Source organism: Rhinopithecus roxellana, chromosome 12 (assembly GCF_007565055.1).
Source record: "Rhinopithecus roxellana isolate Shanxi Qingling chromosome 12, ASM756505v1, whole genome shotgun sequence".
Taxonomy (NCBI): Eukaryota; Metazoa; Chordata; class Mammalia; order Primates; family Cercopithecidae; genus Rhinopithecus; species Rhinopithecus roxellana.
This window is the reverse complement of record NC_044560.1, coordinates 121950541-121974706: the sequence shown is the minus strand read 5'-3', so window position 1 is coordinate 121974706 and position 24166 is coordinate 121950541. Positions and strand designations below refer to the sequence as shown.

Sequence of the window (24166 nt, the reverse complement as noted above, 5' to 3'; positions counted from 1 at the left end):
CTTGTCTCTACCAACAACAACAACAAAAATTAGCCAGATGTGGTGGCATGTGCCTGTAGTCCCAGCTACTTGGGAGGCTGAGGCAGGAGGATCACCTGAGTGCAGGAGGTCGAGGCTGCAGTGAGCCATGCGACTGCACTTCAGCCTGGGCAATAGAGGAAGACCCTGTCTCAAAAGTAATCATAACAATAATATGCTGAGTGAAAAAAGAAACCTTACTCAAAAGTACATATTGTATAATTTCATTATATGAAGTTCTAAAATAGGCAAAATTAGTTAATGGTTAAAAAAATCGGAACAATGGGGATTGACAAGTAAGGGCATGAGGGAACTTTCTGGGATAATGATAAGGTTCTATATTGATTATTTTCTTATTTTCAGTTTTGGATTGTTCATTGGAAGTGTGTAAAGTTCAACTGAGGTTGTGCTTTGAGGCTTTAACTTTGCTGAACTCTCTTATTGTCTCTGTTAGTGTTTGTGTAGATTCTTTAAGATTTTTACATACAAGATCATGCTATCTGTGAATAGAGAGAATAGTTTTACTTACTCCTTACTGCTCTCTGATCTAGATGCCATTTGTTTTATTTGCTCAATTGGCCTTTCTCAATCACCTTTGCCGTGTGTTTTTTTTTTTTTTTTTAACTTCCCACACTACCCCGATGTATGCAGTATGTTCCTACTCTACCCAACTTAGGTATAGTTAAGTGCCTTCTGGGTATGTCCACTTACATATCTTTTTAGCCCATCAAACTCAGTATGTCCAAGACTGAACTCTTTTCCCATCAAAGTCCTCCTCCTCCAGAGTCCCCTGTCTTGGAAATGACATCACATTCAACTAATTGTACGGCCAGAAAACTGAGAATTATCTTTGACTTCTCCATTTTCTTTCTTTCTTTTTTTTTTTTTAAATAATTTCAACTTTTATTTTAGATTCAGGGGTACATATGTAGACTTGTTACATGGGTATATTGTGAGATGCTGATGTTTGAGTATGATTGATCCTGTCACCCAGATAGTGAGGATAGTACTCAATAGTTAGTTTTTCAATCTTTGCCCCCTCCCTCCTTTCTCTCTGGTAATACCCAGTGTCTATTATTGCCATCTTTGCGTCCATGTGTATCCAGTGTTTAGCTCCCACTTATAAGTGAGAACGTGGTATTTGATTTTCTGTTTCTGCATTAATTCACTTAGGATAGTGGTCTCCGGGTGCATCCATGATATCATTCTTTTTTTATGGCTGTGTAGTATTCCATGGTGTGTATATACCATGTTTTCTTTTTTTCTGAGTTTTAATTTTTTTTCCTTTTTTTTTTTTTTTAACAAATTTTTATTTCCATAGGTTTTTGGGGAACAGGTGGTATTTGATTACATGCGTAAGTTCCTTAGTGGTGATTTGTGAGATGTTGGTGCACCCATCACCTGAGCAGTATATGCTGAACCCAATTTGTAGTCTTGTATTCCTCACCCACTTCCCACTCTTTCCCCCCGAGTCCTCAAAGTTCATTGAATCCTTCTTATGCCTTTGCATCCTCATAACTTAGCTCCTGCTTGTGAGTGAGAACATACAATGTTTGATTTTCCATTCCTGAGTTACTTCGGTTAGAATGATAGTGTCCAATCCCATCCAGGTTGCTGCGAATGCCATTAATTCATTCCTTTTTATGGCTGAGTGTATTCCATCTTATGTATATACCACAGTTTCTTTATCCAGTCATTGATTGATGGGCAGGGCATTTGTGCTGGTTCCACATTTTTGCAGTTGCATGTTTATAGTGCTGCTGTAAACATGCATGTGCAAGTTTCTTTTTTGTATAATGACTTCTTTTCCTCTGGGTAGATACCCAGCAGTGGGATTGCTGGATCAAATGGTAGTTTTACTTTTGTTCTTTAAGGAATCTCCACACTGTTTTTCATAGTGGCTGTACTAGTTTACATTCCCCCCAGCAATGTAGACGTGTTCCCTTTTCACCTCATTGATGCCAACATTTTTAAAAATTATATTTTGATAATGGCCATTCTTGCAGGAGTAAGGTGGTATTGCATTGTGGTTTTGATTTGCATTTTTCTGGTCATTTATTATGAGCATTTTTTCATGTTTGTTTGCCATTTGTATATCTTCTTTTGAGAATTGTCTATTCATGTCCTTAGCCCACTTTTTGATGGGATTGCTTTTTTTTTTCTTGCTAATTTGTTTGAGTTCCTTGTAGACTCTGGATATTAGTCCTTTGTAGGATGTATAGATCGTGAAGATTTTCTTCCACTCTGTGGGTTGTCTGTTTACTCTGCTGTTTCTTTTGCTGTGCAGAAGCTCTTTAGTTTAAGTTCCACCTATTTATCTTTGTTTTTGTTGCATTTGCTTTTGGGTTGTTGGTCATGAAATCTTTGCCTGGAAGGGTTTTTCCAATGTTATCTTCTAGAATTTTTTTTTTTTTTTTTTTTTTTGAGAAGGAGTCTCGCTTTGTCACCCAGGCTGGAGTGCAGCGGCCAGATCTCAGCTCACTGCAAACTCCGCCTCCCGGGTTTACGCCATTCTCCTGCCTCAGCCTCGCGAGTAGCTGGGACTACAGGCGCCCGCCACCTCGCCTGGCTAGTTTTTTTGTATTTTTTTAGTAGAGACGGGGTTTCACCGTGTTAGCCAGGATGGTCTCGATCTCCTGACCTAGTGATCCGCCCGCCTCGGCCTCCCAAAGTGCTGGGATTACAAGCTTGAGCCACCGTGCCCGGCCATCTTCTAGAATTTTTATTTCAGGTCTTAGATTTAAGTCCTTGATCCATCTTGAGATTTTTTTCTTTAGATGAAGTTTCACTCTTGTCACTCAGGCTGGAGTGCAATGGCACAATGTTGGTTCACTGTAGCCTCCCCTTCCAGGGTACAAGTGATTCTCCTGCCTCAGCCTCCTGAGTAGCTGGGATTACAGGTGCCTGCCACCATGCCTGGCTAATTTTTTATTTTTAGTAGAGATGGGGTTTCACCATTGTTGGCCAGGCTGGTCTCGAACTCCTGATCTCAGGTGATTTGCCCACCTCGGTCTCCCAAAGTGTTGGGATTACAGGCATGAGCCACCACACCTGGCCAGTCTTGAGCTGACTTTTGTGTAAGGTGGGAGATGAGGATCCAGTTTCATTCTCCTACATGTGGCTTGCCAATTATCCCAGCACCATTTGTTGAATAGGGTGTCCTTTCCCCATTTTATGTTTTTGTTTGCTTTGTCGAAGATCAGTTAGCTGTAAGTATTTGGGTTTATTTCTGGATTCTCTATTCTGTTCCATAGTCTTTGTGCCTATTTTTATATCAGTACCATGATGTTTTGGTGACTGTGACCTTATAGTTTGAAATCGGGTAATGTGATGCCTCCAGATTTGTACTTTTTGCTTAGTCCAGCTTTGGCTATGTGGGCTCTTTTTTGGTTCCATATGAATTTTAGGATTTTTTTTTCTAGTTTTGTGAAGAATGATGGTGGTATTTTGATGGGAATTGCATTGAATTTATAGATTGCTTTTGGCAGTGTGGTCATTTTCACAATACTGATTCTACCCATCCATGAACATGGGATGTGTTTCCGTTTGTTTGTGTTGTCTATGATTTCTTTCAGCAGTGTTTTGTAGTTTTCCTTGTAGAGGTCTTTCACCTCTTTGGTTAGGTATATTCCTAAGTATTTTATTGTTTTCGCAGCTATTGTAAAAGGGGTTGAGTTCTTGATTTGATTCTCACCTTGGTTGCTCTTGGTGTATAGTAGAGCTATTGATTTGTGTACATTAATTTTGTATCCTAAATCTTTGCTGAATTCATTAATCAGTTCTAGGAGCTTTTTGGAAGAGTCGTTAGGGTTTTCTAGGTATACAGTCATATCATCAGATGCAAACAGCGACAGTTTGACTTCCTCTTTACCAATTTAGATACCTTTATTTCTTTCTCTCCTCTGATTGCTCTGGCTAGGACTTCCAATACTATGACTACCAATACACGTTTTCTTTATCCAGTCCACTGTTGATGAATACCTAGATTGATCCCATGTCTTTGCTATTGTGAATAGTACCGCAGTAAACATAATGAGTGCATGTGTGTTTTTGGTGGAATGATTTACTTTCTTTTGGATATATACCTGGTAACGTTGGGGAGTCTAATAGTAATTCTATTTTTAAGTCTTTTTTTTTGAGACAGAGTCTCGCTCTGTCACCCAGATTGGAGTGCAGTGGCACAATTTTGGCTCACCACAACCTCTGCCTCCCAGGTTCAAGCGATTCTCGTGCCTCAGCCTCCTGAGTAGTGGTGACTACAGGCACGCACCACCACGTCTGGCTAATTTTTATATTTTTCACCATGTTGGCCAGGCTGGTCTCCAACTCCTGACTTCAGGTAATCTGCCCACCTCAGCCTCCCAAAGTGCTGGGATTACAGGCGTAAACCACTGTGCCTGGCCTCTGTTTTTAATTATTTGAGAAGTCTCCAGGCTGCTTTCCATGTGGCTGAATTAAATTACCACCAATAGTGTGCAAGTGTTTTTTTTTTTGTTTGTTTGTTTGTTTGTTTTTCTGCAGTCTCACCGGCATCTTTTTTTTTTTTTTAACTTTTTAATAGTAGCCATTCTGATTGGTGTGAAATGGCACCTTGTTGTAGTTTTGGTTTGCATTTCTCTGATGATTAGTGATGTTGAGTATTTTTTCATGTTTGCTGGCTGTTTGTATGTCTTCTTTTGAGAAGTGCCTGTTTGCATTTTTGCCCATTTTTAATGAGGTTGTTTGTTTTTTGTTTGTTGAATTGTTTAAGTTCTTTATAGATTCTAGATATTAGCCCTTCGTCAGATGCATAGATTGAGAATATTTTCTCCCATTTTTGAGAATATTTTCTCCCATTCTGTAGGTTGTCTGTTTATTCTGTTGATAGTTTCTTTTGCTGTGTAAAAGCCCTCTAGCTTAATTAGGTCTCACGTCTCAATTTTTGTTTTTGTTGCAAATATTTTTGAGGACCTAGTCATAAATTCTTCCCCAAGGCCAGCGTCCAAATGGTGTTTTCTGGGTTTTCTTATAGATGATTCTTACAGTTTGAGATCTTATATTTAAATCTTTAATCCATCTTGAGTTATTTTTGTATATGGTGAAAGGTAGTGGTCCAGTTTCATTTTTCTGCATATCTCTAACCAGCTACCCAGCACTGTTTATTGAATAGGGAGTCCTTTCCCCATTGCTTATTTTTGTTGGGTTTGTCAAAGATCAGATGGCTATAGATGTGCTCCATTTTCTTTACTCATCGTATTTAACCCATCACCAACTCCTGATGGTTCTGCTTTCTAATTATCTCTTGAATCAGTGTAAAATTTATCTGCCACCACCACCTTGGCCAAACTACCATCATCTCTTGCCAGGATTATTGCACTTGCCTAACTGGTTCCCCCAGAAACCACTCTTGACTTTCTCTTCTCTGTTCTTCACTTTTTGTTGTTGTTGTTGTCAGTGAGATCTTTCTGAAAAGACAAATGTGATTATATCACTGGCCTACTGAACACATTCTAATGACGTCCTGTTCAAGTTCAGCATGGCTTGGGCCTGCTTGCCTCTCACTGGTCTTTGTATAAAAATCCCAAGTATAGTATACATGGCCCTGCAGAATATAGCCCTTGCCTACCTCCCCAGACATTGTTGCCCTGCCCTTCTTTTGCTTCCTTGAATTAGACATCTGTTGAACTGTAAAAGGGCAAGAATCATACACCAATGCATACTCAAGACCTGACACATGGTAGATACCAATAAATATCAGTCGAGTAAATAAAAATTGTGTGCCAAGATGGAGATGGATATGTTCATTTTCTGGATAGTGGTGATGGTTTCATGTATGTCAAAACTTACGTCAAACTTAACGCATGTCAAAACTTAACAAATTATATTATTTAAATAGGTACAATTTATTGCATGTCAATTCCTTTTTCGAGTCTTGGCACTTTCTTTTTATCTTGCCTTTTTTACCCTTCTTTGCTTACCTAATTCCTGCTTATCCTTCAGTCTTTGCTTCAGTGTATTTCCTTGGTTCTAGTTTGGAATCAGCCTTCCTAATCCCAGTAGGTTAGGTATCCCTATTGTATATCCTATACTTTCCTTGAGAACATTTGTCATAATTATATATAATAATTATGTATAATTAATGTTTAATGTCTTCTCTTTCCTTATAATCCTTCATAATTATAGAAAACATGCCTTTCTTCTTCACTGATACATCCTAGGGATATATTATAGGCACTTAATATTTGTCAGCTGAATTAACAAATGAAATATATATTCATTTATTTATTCTGCAAACATCCATCAAGCCGTACCATGAACCAGGTACTACTATAGGTTCTGGAGTTACCACAATGAATAAAACAACTTTTATCTCAGCCCTCATGGATCTTATACTTAAAGGTTGACATAGACCATTTTTAAGTATATGTGAAATATATAACTTTTAAGTATATATATTGACTCAATAATCAGATGGTAGTAAATACTATGGTGAAAAATAAAGCAGAGAAGTGGGGGAAATAAGTAGTGCTGAGGCATGTGGAGAATTTGTCTCATTGCCCATAGAGACATATGTGGATTAGAACCTGGGCACTGAGGGATGACCTGGAAGCTCTGGACTCCTTGGAGTGACAGGGCGTAGAAGACATTATGAAATTAGTTCTGAAAGTCTGAAGGCATAGTGAAGTTGTGAGTGTTGAGTAAAGGGAAGATCAGGAGTCATGTTAGGATTACACAGAGTCCTGGGTTCCTTCTGTTCATCTTGCAAATGGCGATGTGGAAGTTTAGGTGATGTTATCTAAGTTATATAAAGGTCTGGGTCTTTCCCTGGGTTATTGTTGATAGATTTATTAAGTATTGATCATGGGCAAGATCTTGTGGGATAAATGAAAGTAATATACCAGACTTCATTTTCTTCCTCCTTTCAAGGAACTCACTATCTGGTCGACAAGACAAATGTGTAGAAAAATAATTATGATGTAAAACAATGTAATAAGAGTAGTAGTAGAAATGTAAATGTGCTAAAGGATCACAGAAGGCAAGAATAATTGCAAAGAGTTAAGGGTATGGGGCAGAAAGGGAAGATGGAAGGTGGATAGAGGAAAGATAAAATTTCAGCAAGCAGAAATCGTGGTAAATGCATTCTAAGCAAATGAACATCTTTATTTGGATGCCTTTCTTCTGCCTCAAACACAGCATGTCTGAAGCCTCATATTTTTTGACAAACTCAGATCTTTCTCCCTATTTCCCTATATATAATCATTCTCCCATATAGACAAATTATGAACCTTATAACCATCTTCTCTCTCTCTCAAATAGTAATGACAATGATTACCACTTACTGATTAATTGTAATAACACCTTGCTAGATGTTTTACATACGTGATCATGCAACTGGTATGATCTCCCTCACAACATTCAGAGTGAAAATGCAATCCATCTCTTATTTTTCTAATTTAAATTAAACCACCCCAACCCCTATATACTATATTTAGCAGAGATCAGTATTATCCTTTCCTATGTATTATCTGAAATACAGTCATTTTCCTTTCCCCTGTATTGTCTGAAAACTTCAGAGAGTTTGTTCATTCCAGACAGAAGGTGTATCTGATTTCTGCTTCTAGGCAAGGAAGAATCTTGGTTGGTGACTCACAGTCTGCTATTGCTGTTCTTTGTTGCCAGGTGTACAGATGTCAAACACTTATCCCCACTGTCTGATGCTACTGGTCCCTACACAGCAAAATTTCACTACTCCATCTTTTGGCAAAGGCCAGTAAGGTCTTTTTAAATGAAGATGACTCCATAGACAAGTATATTCTCTTAGTACTCCAATTGATTAGGGTTTTAAAAATATTTTTTTTCTTTAATAATAAATTAACTTTAGCTTACTTTAACCTTTAAAATTTGTGTTTAACTTTTCGCCCTTTTGTAGTAACACTTAGCTTGAAGCACAAACACATTGTATAGGTCTAAAAAATTTTCCTTCTTCATCTTTATTCTGTAAGCTTTTTTCAATTTTTATTTTTTAAAATTTTTACTTTTTACGCTTTTTTGTTAAAAATGAAGACACAAAGATACGCATTAGCCTAGGCCTACACAGGGTCAGGATCAATATCACTGTCTTCCACCTCTTTATCCTGTCCCATTGGAAGGTCTTCAGGGACAATAACATGTGTGGAGCTGTCATCACGTAGTGTAACAATTCCTTCCTCTGAAATACTTTTTGAAGAACCTGCTCGATACTGTTTTACAGTTAACTTTTAAAATATAACTAGAAGGAGTACACTCAAAAATAATGATTAAAAAGTATAGTACAGAGTAAATACCTTCATTATAATTATCAAGTGTTATGTACTATACATAATTGTATGTGCTATACTTATGTGTGACTGGTAGTTTAGTAGGTCTGTTTATACTAGCATTACCACAAGTACATGAAGCTTTACACCATGATGTTATGACAGCTATGATGTCACTAAGTGACAGGAATTTTTCAGCTTCATTATAATCGTACAGGACCACCATTATGCATGCGACCCCCGTTGACCAAAATGTTGTTATGCAGCACGTGACTGTATTTGTTTTAATATAATTTAAAACATATAGCAAAGTTATAAGAATAGTATAGAGATACCAACAACAAATGTGAGGATGTGGAGCAACTAGACCTCTCCTCTTGTACCTTCATGGTGGAAATGGTCCAAACCACTTTGGAAAAAGGTCTGGCAGTTTCTTATGAAACAACATATGCAACTACATATGACCCAGCACTTCCACTCGTAGGTATTTATCAGTAGAAATAAAACATGTTGGCCAGGCATGGTGGCTCATCCCTGTAATCCCAGCACTTTGGGAGGCCAAGGTGGGCAGATCACTTGAGGTCAGGAGTTTGAGACCAGCCTGGTCAACGTGGTAAAACCCTGTCTCTACTAAAAATACAAAAGTTAGCCTGGTGTGGTGGTAGGTGCCTGTAATCCCAGCTACTTGGGAGTCTGAGGCAGGAGAATGGCTTGAACCCGGGAGGCAGAGCTTACAGTAAGCTGAGATTGTACTGCTGCATTCTAACCTGGCAGCCTGGGTGACAGAGCAAAACTCCATCTCAGAAAAAAAAAAAAAAAAAAGACATGAAACATGTCCACAGAAAAACCATGTATAGTAGCATAAATTGGAAATATCATCATTAGGGGAATACTTAAACAAACTATGATAGATTCATACAGTGGACTACTAATTAGCAGGCTAGCCCAATGATAGCTCACTGCAGCCTCAATCTCCCAGGTTCAGGCAGTCCTCCCACCTCAGTCTGCTGAGTAGTTGGGACTACAGGCACACACCACCATGCTTGGCTAATTTTTTTTTTTTTTGGTAGAGACAGGGCCTCTGTATGTTGCTCAGGCTGGCCTTGAACTCCTGGCCTCAAATGATCCTCCCACCTTGGCCTCCTAAAGTGCTGGGATTACAGGTGTAAGCCACCTCACCTGGCCTGCAGTTTCTTATTATGAGTGTGGTTGAACATCTTTTCATATGTGTAAGGACCATTTAAAAATTGAATGCATTTTAATATCTTTCCTTGTAAATTATCTGTTCATGTCTTTCCCCTATTGTTTTCTTTCAGTATTTAAAAGGGATTTGTGAGGGGTTTTGCCTCACATTTTAGAAGGAATCTTGTTTTTTTTCTCTCAGTTTTTAAAAGGAACTTCCATTTTTGTTATTTTTCCTCTTGATTTTTATAAGTAGTAATTTGTTGTCTTTTGACTTTATGTTATTTGGAGCCATAGAATAATTTTTGGTTTTGTTACCATTTTTATATAGCCAAATATAACAATCTTTCTTTAATTCATCTGAATTTTGAATAATAATTAGAAAACTTCTCCTCACATCTAGGTTGTAGAGAAACTTATCTATGTTTTCTACTAGTACTTGTTAGTTTCTTTTTCTTTTTTTTTTTTTTTTGAGATGGAGTTTCACTCTGTTGCCCAGTCTGGAGTGCAGTAGCATCTTCTCAGCTTACTGCAACCTCTGCCACCTGTGTTCAAGCTGTCCTCCTGCCTCAGCCTCCTGAGTAGCTAGGACTACAGGCACACACCATCACACCCAGCTAATTTTTGTATTTTTAGTAGCGACAGGGTTTCATCATTTGGCCAGGCTGGTCTCAAACTCCTTACCTCAGGTGATCCATCCACCTTGGCCACCCAAAGTGCTGGGATTACAAGCATGAACCACCACTCATTGCAGCCACTGCCCCCTGGATTCAAGCAATCCTCCAACCTCAGCCTCCCTAGTAGCTGGAACCACAGGCGTGTGCCATCACGCTGGCTATTTTTTTGTATTTTTAGTAGAGGTGAAGTTTTGTCATGTTGCCTAGGCTGATCTTGAACTCCTGAGCTCAAGTGATCCACCCACCTCAGCCTCCCAAAGTGCTGGGATTACAGATGTGAGCCACCACTCCTGGCCTATTTATGCCTTTTATCATGCCCACAATGACCTTTTCTTTAACTTAATATTTTGCTATGTGATTTGTCCGTTTTAAATGGTATCCTTTGAATCACACTATTACCTTTACCATAGTTAATGATCTTTTTTTTACTTTACACTTTCTTTTTTTTCTTCACAGAACATATATGATATTAATACACTACTTTTAAGTTCTAATTTGAAAAAATATAGAAGCTTTTCCTTTGTTTTTTATTGAGAATAAATTCATGCAACACAGCCATTTTAAAGTTTAGTGGCATTTGGTGCATTCAAAATGTTATGCAATCACCACCTCTCTCAGAACTTTTTCATCATCCCAGCAGAATATCCTATACCCATTAAGTAATTATTCCCCATTTCCCTCTTCATGCATCCCTTGGCAACCTCTAATCTACTTTCTGTCTCTATGGATTTGCTTATTCTGGATATTTCATGTAAAAGGAATCTTAATAGTATGTGATCTTTTATGTCTGGTTTCTTCCTCTTAGAGTAATGTTTTTTGAGGTTTATCAAAGTTGTAGCATGCATCAACAGTTTATTCTTTGTTATGACTGGATAATATTCCATTGTGTAAATATGCCACAATTTGTTTATCCATTCATCAGTTGATGGACAGTGGGTTGTTTCCGTCTTTTGGCTATTACACATTTCTGTGTAGTCATGTGTTTTCATTTCTCTTGGTTATATACCTAGGAGTAGAATGGCTGGGTCATATGGTAATTGTGTTCAACATTTTAAGGAACTGGCAAACTGTTTTCCACAGTAGCTGTACCATTTTACATACTTACTAGCAATGTTACAAGGGTTCCTATTTCTCCTGATCCTCGTCAATACTTGATAGTTTCTGGTGTTTTTATTATAGCCATCCTAGTGGGTGTGAAATGGTATCTCATTGTGGTTATTTGCATTTTCTCTTTTTTTTTTTTTTTTTTTTTTTTGAGATGGAGTCTGTCTCTTTCACCCAGGCTGGAGTGCAGTGGCCAGATCTCAGCTCACTGCAAGCTCTGCCTCCCGGGTTTACACCGTTCTCCTACCTCAGCCTCCCGAGTAGCTAGGACTACAGGCGCCCGCCACCTCGCCCAGCTAGTTTTTTGTATTTTTTTTTAATAGAGACAGGGTTTCACCATGTTAGGCAGGATGGTCTCGATCTCCTGACCTCGTGATCCGCCCGTCTCGGCCTCCCAAAGTATTGGGATTACAGGCTTGAGCCACCGCGGCGCCTGGCCTGCATTTTCTTAATGATTGATGTAACTGTCTTTTCAAAATGGTTATTGCCCATTCGTGTATTTTTTTTTTTTTTTTTTTTTTTTTAAAGATAAGGTCTCACTTTGTTGCCCAGGGTGGAGTGCAGTAGTGTGGTCAGAGCTCATTGCAGCCTTGAACTCCTGGGCTCAAACAATCCTCCTGTCTTAGCCTCCTGAGTAGCTGGGATTACAGGTGTACACCACCATGTTCAGCTAATATTTAAATTTTTTTGTAGAGATGTGGCCTTGCTATGTTTCCTGGGCTGATCTTTGAACCCTGGCCTTAAGTGATCCTCCCAGTTTGGCCTCCCAAAGCTGAGATTATAGGTGTGAGCCACCATGCCCAGACTATATGTTCCTTCTAGTCCCTTTTATATGGTAGTTTAAAAGTTGATGGATTAATTTTTGTTTCAACATAATTTATATGGAAAAATGAACAAAGTATTATTTTATAAAGAATGTGATAAACTTGAAATAGATTTATTATGAAGATAGATGTTATTTTTCAATATAAACAAATATTTAACTCTGTGTTCTGTATTCCCATGTGGATGCAATGGGTAATGAACCTGTTATAGATAAATGAAAGGAAGATTTAACTCATATACTACAGTTATATATGTTCTTTCATCCTTAACTCCATGATTTAATTTGGTTACCTTAATGTATTTTGTTAGGAAGATTTTAAAAAGCAGTCTCTTGATAGTGCTTTGTAACATGTATGCCAATATGTGAAATTACTTTCATCCATCAGGTATAAATTTAACAATGATATAGTGTTTATGTATGCCTTATGTGAGCATAATCATTCCATAAAGATTTGTGCTAAAGTATATATTCAGTTGATGACATTTATCATGAAGCCTGAAAACGCAGTATGATTTTCAGTTGGTACTTACTATTGGTAGATTATTTTACTGTGTTTGTACATGTAACAATCATGTTTTTGTTTTTCTTTTTTTTTTTTTTTTTTTGAGGCGGAGTCTCGCTCTGTCGCCCGGACTGGAGTGCAGTGGCCAGATCTCAGCTCACTGCAAGCTCCGCCTCCTGGGTTTACGCCATTCTCCTGCCTCAGCCTCCCGAGTAGCTGGGACCACAGGCGCCCGCCACCTCGCCCGGCTAGTTTTTGTATTTTTAGTAGAGACGGGGTTTCACCGTGTTAGCCAGGATGGTCTCGATCTCCTGACCTCGTGATCCGCCCGTCTCGGCCTCCCAAAGTGCTGGGATTACAGGCTTGAGCCACCGCGCCCGGCCGTTTTTGTTTTTCTTTTAGTTTTAGAGACAAGGTCTTGCTCTGTTAACCAGGCTCGCATGATACGGTACGATCCTAGCCCACTGCAGCCTCAAACTCCTAGACTCAAGCAACCCTCCTACATCAGTCTCAGTTAGGACTATAGATGTGCCACCATGCCCTGCTAATTTAAAAAAAAATTTTTTTTTTTGTAGAATGGAGTCTTACTATATTGCCCAGGCTGGTCTCAAACTCCTAGCCTCAAGAAGTCCTGGCGTCTTGGCCTCCTAAAGTGCTGGGCTTACAAGGCATGAGCCGCCATGCCCAGCCACAATTATTAATATGTATTTTGAAGAGTTTTGTTGTTATTGTTATTTCTTTAAGCAGCTGTGATCTTATGGTGTGTTGATACAAATTGAAGGAAGAAAAAATTAGTATAAATATTACAGGACAAGTACTATAAGAAAAAGTGTCTGGTATATTATAAAGGGTTCAGTGTCTACCTTTGAGAAATGAATATTAGCTATCCGAGGGAGGCTATCACTGTTTATAGCTTTGTCTGCTCCTTTTAGAGAAACTTCATGATGCTCTAGAATATGCCATTAGTTACAAGCTTTGGATCTCACAAAAGCCTGAATACATCTTTGATTGATTATATATTAAAGGAAATAGCCCACAGCATGGTGCCAGACAAGTGCAGAGCCCAACCAATTTGATCCTTAAGTAGGGAGAAGAATTCTATTCACTATTAAGAGGTTAGATTATAAAATGTAGCAATTATTTCGGCCTAAATTGGTTTACAGCTATTTTTTTTTCCAATGAAACTTCTCTTCAAATTGTGTGGCAAGAAGACAGTTTTCATTTTGATGACCTTTTTTGCATTATGTTTTTCTTCAAGTCCTCCCACCCTACCCTTTGGCCTACTCTATTTAGTGTTCAAATCTGAATCATAATGTGCATCTGGAGGGATCCTGAATCATGTGACTGACTGAAGTGTCTCATCATTTATGAACACTCTTTGAAGGTCTAATTTTGATGTAGTATTTGGTTATATCATGACTAAATGTGTTCCCTCTCTTGATGGCTTTATGGGTTTGTGCATATGTAACATTATTTTTTCTCTTTTTATCCATATACAATTTTTTTGTGTTTTTAAATTACAAACTGGAAAAAAGAATGACAGCCACATTGGGCCTTGACAGAGATCCTTTCACTTGAAGGACCACTCCTGTAATGAATGATTTTGATTCAAGTGAATATTCATATATTTCTCTGAGTCTCATTTATATGAAATGACAGATTGCAAACCATTTTGTTTGATTACAATCCTTTCACCTTCATTATCTTTTATGTCTATTTAAACTCTGGATTTGCCGTATCCATCTTGACCCTCCCCCATATCTCTCTGTTTTTATTTTTTTTATTGCAATTTTCCTCTTTTCTGTGGGCATTCACAGATTGTTTTTGGAGTTCATTAAAAAGGAAGTGTGTTGTCTGGGTAGAAAATTACATTTGCATGCTTGAGAGAGGCCTAAGAGCTTTTGTGGGGTTTGGCATGGATCTTGTGTTTTTTGGGGGTGTGGGTGATGAGAAAAGGGAAGAATAAGAAGAAGGGATTTTTAGAAAGGAGAAAAGTAAGAAATGTTGAGATTATTTCTCCTATCCCCATTTTTTTTTTCCATATTATATATATCCAACTGGTGTCTTCCTTTTTTTCTGCATGTATAAACCACTTAACTAACAATGGAACAGATTAAGAGGTCTTTCTTAGAACTGTATTTGAATGCACAGTTGTGTTCTGCAAAGCAGAAAACGTTTTCTATATGGTAATTCTACACTTACAAGTGAAGCTGGCAAGTTGATAAATACATCTATCTGTCTATCTCTTTTCCTTTGTGGTAATTGGAGGGAAATTTTTAGAAAGTTGTCTCTTGAATTAGTATGACATTTTATTTAAACTAGTATCTATATAGAAGTTTAGCCATGTTTTGATTTAGAATTTCTCACTTTCAAGATTTAGATGTTTAGGTATAATGTTTAGCCCTTTTGAAAGTTGATAATGTTCGCCGGGCATGATGGTTAATGCCTGTTGGTCCCAGCTACTTAGGAAGTTGAGGCAGGAGATCTCCTGAGCCTGAGAGGCAGAGGTTGCAGCGAGCCAAGATTATACCACTGCACTCCAGCCTGGGCAAGAGTGAGACTCTGTTTAAAAAAAAAAAAAAAAAAGTTGATAATGCTAATCTTTTCTTTTATTAAAGATGATGTCACTTGTTATTCAGAACATATCATTTTTGTCCATTGGGACATGAGGAAACCATAGAACATTTATAATAACAGAACTGTATTTCTCAGCCTTGAAAACTTAGAATTCAGTTAGGTTCATAGTTAATAACAGAAATGTGGGTAGTATAGGACCAAGTATGGTCATGTGGTGAGTCAGGAGTGGACTGGGAAATCAGGGCGTTACTTTGGCTGTACTATAAAGCATATTCATAGGAAAGTAAGTTGATTTATAGAGCTGGCCAATGGAGCTTGTAGTCAATATGAGTATGTATGTATGCAATTGCATGTGTGCGTATAGTCTATAAAGTCTGGAAACAACTTTGGAATGCTGAGGCGGGTGGATCACTTGAGGCCAGGAGTTTGAGACCAACCTGGCCAGCATGATGAAACCTTGTCTCTACTAAAAATACAAAAATTAGCCAGACGTGGTGACGTACACCTGTAATCCCAGCTACTCGGGAGGCTGAGGCACGAGAATTACTTGAACCGGAGAAATGGAGGTTGCAGTAAGCCAAGATTGCACCACTGCACTCCAGCCTGGGTGAGAGTGAGACTGTCTCAAAAAAAAAGAAAAGTCTAGAAACAGACATTTCTATTTTATACTTTTTTTTTTTTTCAAATCAGTTAAGTTTTTGATGACATGATATTTGCTTTTGTTTCCAGGCTATGGTTACAACGTGGTAACATGGTAGGTATATGTATAAATGAATAGTTCTAAGTGCTGAAAAAAGCTGGACTACATCATCAACTTTTTATTCTCTATTGGATATTCCCATTGGCTTAAAAACATACTTTTATTTCTTAGTAAAAATCTTCTCTTAACTCTACTTCTACCAGCTATTGTCCTATATCTTTACTGTCTTTTGTAGCAATACTTAAAGTTATCTATACTTGTTAACTCCAATTTCTGTCTTAAATCATTTTCTCTTAAATCTGTTTCAACCAGTGTTTACTATGCCAGATCCATTCTCATCAGAGCCACCTCTACATTGCCAGTTGTCATTTCTCAGTTCTTTTCTTACTTGAATATCAGCAGTTTTTGGTATAGTTGATCACTGTCATCCTTGATTCATTTTCTTCATGAGGCTCTTAGGGTACCACACTCTCCTAGTTTTTCTCCTACCTTGTTAGCAGCTCCATCTCAGTCTCCTTTGCTCGCTCTTCCTGTTCTCTTTTTTCCTTGAAATCTAAAAATAAATAGTGTTTTTAAAAATATCACAGAATAAAGGTGACTTTTTTCTTTCGATGTACAGTTCTGTGAATTTTAACAGATGTATACATTTTTGTAACCTATACCATAGCCAGGATATGAACAGTTCCATCACCCCAAAAACCTCACTCCATTATAGTTACACCCTTAACACTTGGCAGCCACTGATCTGTTCTCCATCACTCTAGTTTTGGGTTTTTTAAAGAATGTTGTATAAATGGAAATATGTAGTGTGTTACCTTTCTAGATGGCTTCTTTTACTCAGCATTGCCTTTGATATATTCCTCTAAGTTGTTGCCTATATCTATGGTTTGTTCTTTCTTTTTGCTGAGTAGTATTCTGTTATATATAAATGTACTACAAATTGTTTATCCTGTTAAAGGATATTTGGGTTGTTTCTAATTTTTGGCAGTTATGAATAGAGCTGCTATAAATGTTGATAACCAGTTTTTTCTGTTTTTTTTTTGTTTGTTTGTTTGTTTGTTTGTTAACATAAGTTTTCATTTCTCTAGAGAGAAATCCCAGGAGTGGGATTGCTGGGTAATATGGTAAGCAAGTGTATATTTAACTTAAGAAACTGACAAATGCTTTTCCAGAGTGCCTGTACCATTTTGTATTCATGCCAGCAAAGCGTGACAGTTCTGGTTCTGCATCTTCATCAGCACTTGGTATTGCCAATATTTTTTATTTTACTCATTTTCATAGGTATGTAGTAATATTTCATAATGATTTTAATTTGCATTTTTCTAAGAGCTAATGATGCTGAACATTTTTTCATGTACTTATTTGCCATTTGTATATTCTCTTCAGAGTAGTACCCACATCTTTTGCCTATTTTTAAATTTACTTGTTCATATTCTTACTTTTAGTTTTTAGAGTTCGTTATATATCCTAGATGCAAGTCCTTTATTGGATATGTGTCTTGCAAATATTTTCTCCCAGTCTGTGGCTTGTTTCTTCAACATTTTAATAGCGTTTTTGCTAGAGCAAGAGTTTTTGATATTAATAAAGTCCAACTTACCAGTTTCTTCTTTTATGGATTCTGCTTTTGGTGACGTGTATAAAAACTCTTTGCCTAATCCCAGGTCACAAAGATATTCTGCTGTGTTTTATTCTAAACATTTTATACATTTTTGTACAAAATGTGAGGTTTAGATTGAGGTTTGTTTATTCATTTTGTATATTGATGTTCAATGTTTAGTGTTCAGTGTCCAATCCTATATATTAAAAAGATTGTCCTCTCTTCATTGAATTGATTTTATTTCTTTTTCAAAATCGATTGGCCATATTTGTGTGGAGATAGGGTCTCACGCTGTTAGCCCAGGCTGGAATCCAGTGGCACAATCATAGCTCACTTGCAGCCTCAAACTCCTGGGCTCAAGCAAACCTCCTGTCTCAACCTCCCAAGGAGCTGGGACACAACAGTTGTGCACCATCATGGCCAGCAATTTTTTCTTTTTTGTTTTCTAGAGACAAGATTTCGTGATACTGCCGTTGCTAGTCTCGAACTCCTGGTCTCAAATAATCCTCCTGCCTCAGCCTCCCAAAGTGTTGGGATTATAGGCTTAAACCACCATGCCTGGCTGCTTTATAGTATTTCTTAAAGTTCATGTGGTTCCTCTAACTTTATTCTTCCCTTTCAGAATTATTTTAGCTCTTCCAGTTCCTTTGCCTTTCTGTATAAATTTTAAAATTACCTTGTCTGTATTTTAAGAAATCTGAGATTTTGACTGATATTGCATTAAACCTATATATCAATTTTAGGAAAATTGAAATCTTCACTGTATTGAGTCCTCAATCTGCGAACACAGTATATCTCTCTATTTATTTAGGTCTTCCTGGATTTCTTTCATCCCGGTTTTTTTTTTTTTTTTTTTTTTTTTCATCTTGGTGGTCATATTTATTGGAAGAGTTTAAGAAAAATGAAAATACCATTTCACTTAAGAAGTTGTGAGTTATCTGCAAATCAACTCATTGCAGGCGTGGAAGAATCCCCAAAATTATTTCTTAATATCAAAATGTATGCAGGTTTCTCTTTCGAATGTTTTGTACATTTAGAAAGGCCACTGTACAAAGTCTTCTGTTTTCCATACAGGACAAATTATTTGTTTCAGCCAACTCTCAGTGGAGGGGCAACCAGGACAATGCCATCTCCCCGGACAAAGAGCATTGGAATATTCTGTTTCGTTGATTTATATATCTCTTCATATGTTTCTTCATCAATTTCTGTAGTAGTTCACAGTTTCTTCCACGTCTCCCAAGATCATATTTAAATGTTGATCATAAGCATGTAATCTGCCTCGAAGCTCTCGGTCATTTCTCATCTTCACATAAGTTCGCTCATCTAGGCTGAGCCTGATAAGATCCAGGGGCTCCTCTACAGTGTTGGTAGTTTGTTGCTGGTCTACGTCGTCCGCCATGTTTCAAACCCTGCACCCTTTCCCTCATCACTGTTTTATAGTTTTCAGTCTATAGATGCCTACATGTTTTGTTAGACTTATACCTAAATATTTTACTTTTTGAAGTTATTATAATTGGTTTTTTAAAATTTTATGTTTGTATTTGTATATTGCTAGCATAAAGAAATATGTTTGGTTTTTGTATGATGATCTTGTAACTGAGTCCTTGCTAAATGCACTTTTTAGTAAATTCCTTGGGAGTTTCTAGGTAGACAATCATGTTATTTTTGAATAAGGACAGTTTTATATCTTCCTTTCCAATCCGTTTATTTTTATTACGTTTTCTTCCTGTGTTGCACCAGCTAAGATTTTCAGTACAATGTTGAATAGGAATGGGGAGAATGTACATGATTGCTTTACTCCTGATATTAGGAAGAAGGCATTGAGTCTTTCAACATTTAGTATTTTGTACGATGGAGGATTTTTGTAGATACCCTTTATCAGGTTGAAGAAATTTACTTCCATTCTAGGTTTGCTAGGAGTTTTGTTGTTGCTGTTGTTTTTAGTCATGAGCAGATGTTGTATTTTGTCAAATCCTTTTTTCTGTGTCAAATTGTATGATCATATGCTTTTTCTTCTTTAGACTGTTAATATGGTAGATTACATAAATTACTTTTCAAATATTGAACCAGCTTTGCATTCACAAAAGAAAGCCCACTTTGTTGTGGTATATTATTTTTTGTATATGTTTGTGGAGTTGGTATGCTGATATTTTGTTGAGAATTTTTGTGTCTGTCTTCATGGAAAATATTGGTCTGTGTTTTCTTTTCTTCTTCTTTTTTTATTTTGAGACAGAGTCTCACTCTATTGCCCAGGCTGGAGTGCAGTAGTGCAATCTCAACTCGTTGTAACTTCTGCCTCCCAGGTATAAGCAATCTTCCCACTTCAGCCTCTCAAGTAGCTGGGACCATAGGCATGCACCACACCCAGCTAATTTTTTTTTTTTTTTTTGGTAGAGTCAGGGTTTCACCATGTTGCCCAGGCTGGTCTCAAACTCCTGGGCTTGTACGACCTGCCCACCTCGGCCTCCCAAAGTGCTGGGATTATAGATTTGAGCCACTGTGTCCAACAGTCTGTGGTTTTCTTCCTTGTCTTTTTTTTTTTTTTTAAATACTGTTATTGTCTGGTTTTAGTACAGAGTAGTGTTGGGATCATGAAATGAGTTTGGAAGTATTCCTCTTTCTTTTTTCTGGATGAAATTTTATAAAATTGGTATTATTTCTTCTTTAAATATTTGGAAGAATTTACCTGTGAAACCATCTGTCACTGGAGATTTATTTTTCAGAAAGTTTTTGGCCACATATTCAATTTCTCTTGTAAATATAGAACTATTGGCCAGGCACCATGGCTCATACCTGTAATCCCAGTTGCTTGAGTCCAGGAGTTTGAGACCAGCTTGGGCAACGTGGCAAAACTCCATCTCTACAAAAAGTACAAAAAATTAGCCAGGCATGGTAGCATGCACCTGTGGTCCAAGCTACTAGGAGACCAAGTTGGGAGGATCTTCTCAGCCTGGGATGTCAAGACTGCAGTGAGCCATGATTGTGCCACTGTATTCTCTAGCCTAGGTGACAGAGTAAGACCTTATCTCAAAACAACAACAAAAAACAAAAAGACTATTCAGATATCTGTTTAATCTTTGGTGAATGTTGGTAGTTTGAGTTTGTGAAAAATCAGTTCATTTCATTAAAGTTGTCCAATTTGTATGTGTAGTTATCTCTAATAATTATTTTTATTTATTAATTTTTTTGAGACAGGGTCTCACTTTGTCACCTAGGCTGGAGTGCAGTGGTGCGATCTCGGCTCACTGCAGCCTCAACTTGCCTGGGCTCAAGTGATCCTCTTACTTTGTTCTCCTGAGTAGCTGGGACCACAGACATGCACAACCATGGCTGGCTAATTTTTGTAGTTTTTGTAGAGATGAGGTTTCACCATGTTGCCTTGGCTGGTCTAGAACTCCTGGGCTCAAGCAATACACCCACCTCTCATATAGTAATATGAGACAAAATCCCAGCCACCGTGGGATTACTGCCTGACCCTTTTATTGTTACATGATATTCTTCTTTATCTGTGTTGTTTTTTTGTGTGTTCAGAGTCTACTTTGTCTCATATTACTATAAACATTCCAGTTTTGTTTTGATTAGTGTTTACATGGTACATATATTTTCTATGTGTAAACATTTAATTGTTTTGGTCTACCTATGTCATTATATTTGAAGTGAGTTTTTTTGTAGTCAGCTGGTTTCTGATAAATCTTATGGAGTATATTGATAGTTGTTGTTTTAGTAGGCAGTCTATCTGGTTGGGTTCAGACCGCAAGTTTCAACCTGGCTGCTATAGCCTACAATTCCAGTGAATGTCACTTCTGTTTATTATATGCTGAATTGGACAGATCTACATTTCTCTACTTGGGCTGGGGCCAGAAGTTCATAAACCAGTTTATGGGCTTGCTCTCCTGAGTTCTTCATCTCTGTTCTTCATCTTCTTGATCTCCCTAGTACTTTCTGGTTCCCTGAGGAACAGAATCCTTTTCTGTTCTCTCACCAGAAACTTAGAACAGTTACCCCTTTCTGATGTATACTTGCATATCTAGGTCCAAGCAGCAGGAAAATGGAAAAAGACAAAGTGAGAATTGGCCTCATCCTCTTAAAACTACTGCTTCACCAAAAGAGAGGAAAGTCTCCCTTTTTCAGAATTTTGACTTCTGATGATTCCTGTTGCTACTGGTGCAGCTGCTGCTGCTGCTTTCACTGCCATCACTATAGGATTGCCCGGAGGTTGGGATGTGAGAAGATGGAGAAAAGAAAGTGGAAAAAATGGGGGATTTTTCACACTCTCTGAGTATGAGGAGTTCTCTTTCCCATTCTTTGAGAGGCTTTTCCTGGATCTCTCTCTGTATGCACCTAGTGATCACTACTGGGCTTTTGAATGTGTTGAATTCAGGCTGGGTATACTAGAGGGAAATAAAAGGATAAACTCGCTGCTGGTTTAGTGGTACTTCAAATTCTGGTCTCCTTTCCCAGTCTGTCTGCTACTAATGACTTTTCAGCATCTTCAAATACTACTTCATACATTCTTTCCAGGTTTGAAAGCTGCCTTCTGTGGGGGAGAGAGAGTAAAGTGTGCTTACTCCATCTTATCCATCTCTAGCAGCCTAATCTTTTTAACCTATTTATGTCTTTATATTTTAAATGAGCTTGTTGTGGGCAGTGTATGATCGGATCTTGCCTTTTTATCCAATGTAATAATCTCTGCCTTTTTTATTAGGCTGTTTAGTCTGCTTACATTTAACATGGTTGTTGATATAGTTGTGTTTAAATCTACCATCTTGCTATTTGTTTTCTGTTTGTCATCTGCTGTTTGTTCTCTTCTTTTTATTTTTCTGCCTCCTTTTTGATTATCTTTTATGATTCCATTTTATCTCCTTTGTTGGCATATTAGCTGTATCTTTTTGTGCTTATTTGAGAGTGTATAGTATATACCAGAGATCAGCAAACTTTTTCTATAAATGTCCAGATAGCCTAAATGTTATAGGTTTTGTAGATCACACTATCTGTTGCAACTACAATTCTGCCATTGTTGCACAAAAGCAGCCATAAACAATAGATAAATGAATAACTATGGCTGTATCCCAATAAAACTTTATTTACAGAAACAGGTGGCAGGTCAGATCTGGCCTGCAGGCTGTAGTTTGCCAACCTTTAGTTGTACCTTCAGCAACATCTACTTTCAAGTGATACTGTACTATTTCACTAATAGTATTAGTACCTTATCACAGCATACTTCCATTTCTTCTCTACCAGCCTTTGTGCTAATGTTTTCACACATTTACTTTTATACAAAATGTAAACCTTAAAATACATTGTTATTGTTTTTCTTTTAATAGCTGTGTTTTCAGGAGATTTAAATAATGAATGAAGTCATTTGAATTTATCTACATTGCGACTGTTTCCAGTGTTCTTCATTTTTATGTGCAAATGCATATTTTTCATTTGGTATTATTTCCTTCCACCTGAAGGACTTCATTTAAAATTTCTGCTGTTGCTGGGCAGGATGTCTCACACCTGTAATCCTAGAATTTTGGGAGGCTGAGGTGGGAGGATCACTTGAGTTCAGGAGTTTGAGACCAGCCTGGGCAACAAAGCAAGACCCTGTCTCTACCAAAAAAAAAAAAAAAAAAAAAAAAAAGGAAGAAAGCAAAAGAAGGAAAGAAAAGAAAAGAAAGAAAGAAAAAGGAAAGAAAAGATTAGCTGGGCATGGTGGCATATACCTGTAGTCTCAGCTACTCAGGAGGCTCAGGCAGGAGGGGGGATTACTTGAGCCCAGGAGTTTGAAGCCGGGCATGGTGGCTCATGCCGTAATCCCAGCACTTTGGGTGGCCAAGATGGGAAGATTGCTTGAGACTCTGTCTTTACAAAAAAAAAAGAGAGAAGGAGAGGGAGGGAGAGGGGAGGGAGGGAGAGAAGGAGAGAGAGAGAAAGAGAAAGAGAAAGAGAGAGAGAAAGAAAGGAAATGAAAGGAAAGGAGGGGAAAGGGAAGAAAAGAAAAGAAAAAGAAATTAGCCACCATGGTAGCATGCATCTGTAGTCCCAGCTAGTAGGGAGGCTGAGGTAGGAAGATCACTTGAACCCAGAGGTCAAGGCTGCTATGTACCGTGATTGAGCCATGGCACCACAGCCTGGGTAACAGAGTGAGACTGTGTCTCTTAAAAAAAGGGACAAAGGGCCAGTGCAGTGGCTCACACCTGTAATCCCAGCACTTTGGGAGGCTGAGGCAGGTGAACCATTTGAGGTCAGGAATTTGAGAGCAGCCTGGCCAGTGTGGTGAAACCCTGTTTCTACTAAAAAATGCAAAAATTAGCCGGGCATGGTGGCAGGTGCTTGTAATCCCAGCTACTCGGGAGGCTGAGGCAGGAGAATTGCTTAAACCCAGGAGGTGGAGGTTGCAGTGAGCTGAGATTGTTCCACTGCACTCCAGCCTGGGCAATAGAGCAAGAATCAGTCTCAAAAAACAAAAAAAAAGGAGAAAAGAAATTTCTGCTATTGATGAATTATTTCAGCTTTTCATAATAAGCCCTTGTCATCTACATGTGAGTTAATGTTAGTAAGGATAGGAGCTGGTTGCCAGGTGAATCACTCATGAGATTAGTGGTTTGGAACCTTCACTCCACCCGACCCCCTGACCTCCCTGGGGAGGGGAGAGGGGTTGCGTTTTGAGCTAGTCATCAGTGGCCAATGATTTAATCAGTCATGCCTGTATAATGAAGCCT

The 24166-nt window shown here is 38.0% G+C and overlaps 1 protein-coding gene and 1 pseudogene across 1 annotated transcript in view; one reads left to right on the top strand and one right to left on the bottom strand.

Annotated features, from left to right (window-relative positions):
• Nucleotides 1-24166, top strand: part of ZSWIM5 (zinc finger SWIM-type containing 5) — a 191331-nt gene that overhangs the window by 46117 nt on the left and 121048 nt on the right. The gene's annotated exons all lie outside the window — the stretch shown is intronic.
• Nucleotides 18530-18866, bottom strand: LOC104678249 (annotated as a pseudogene).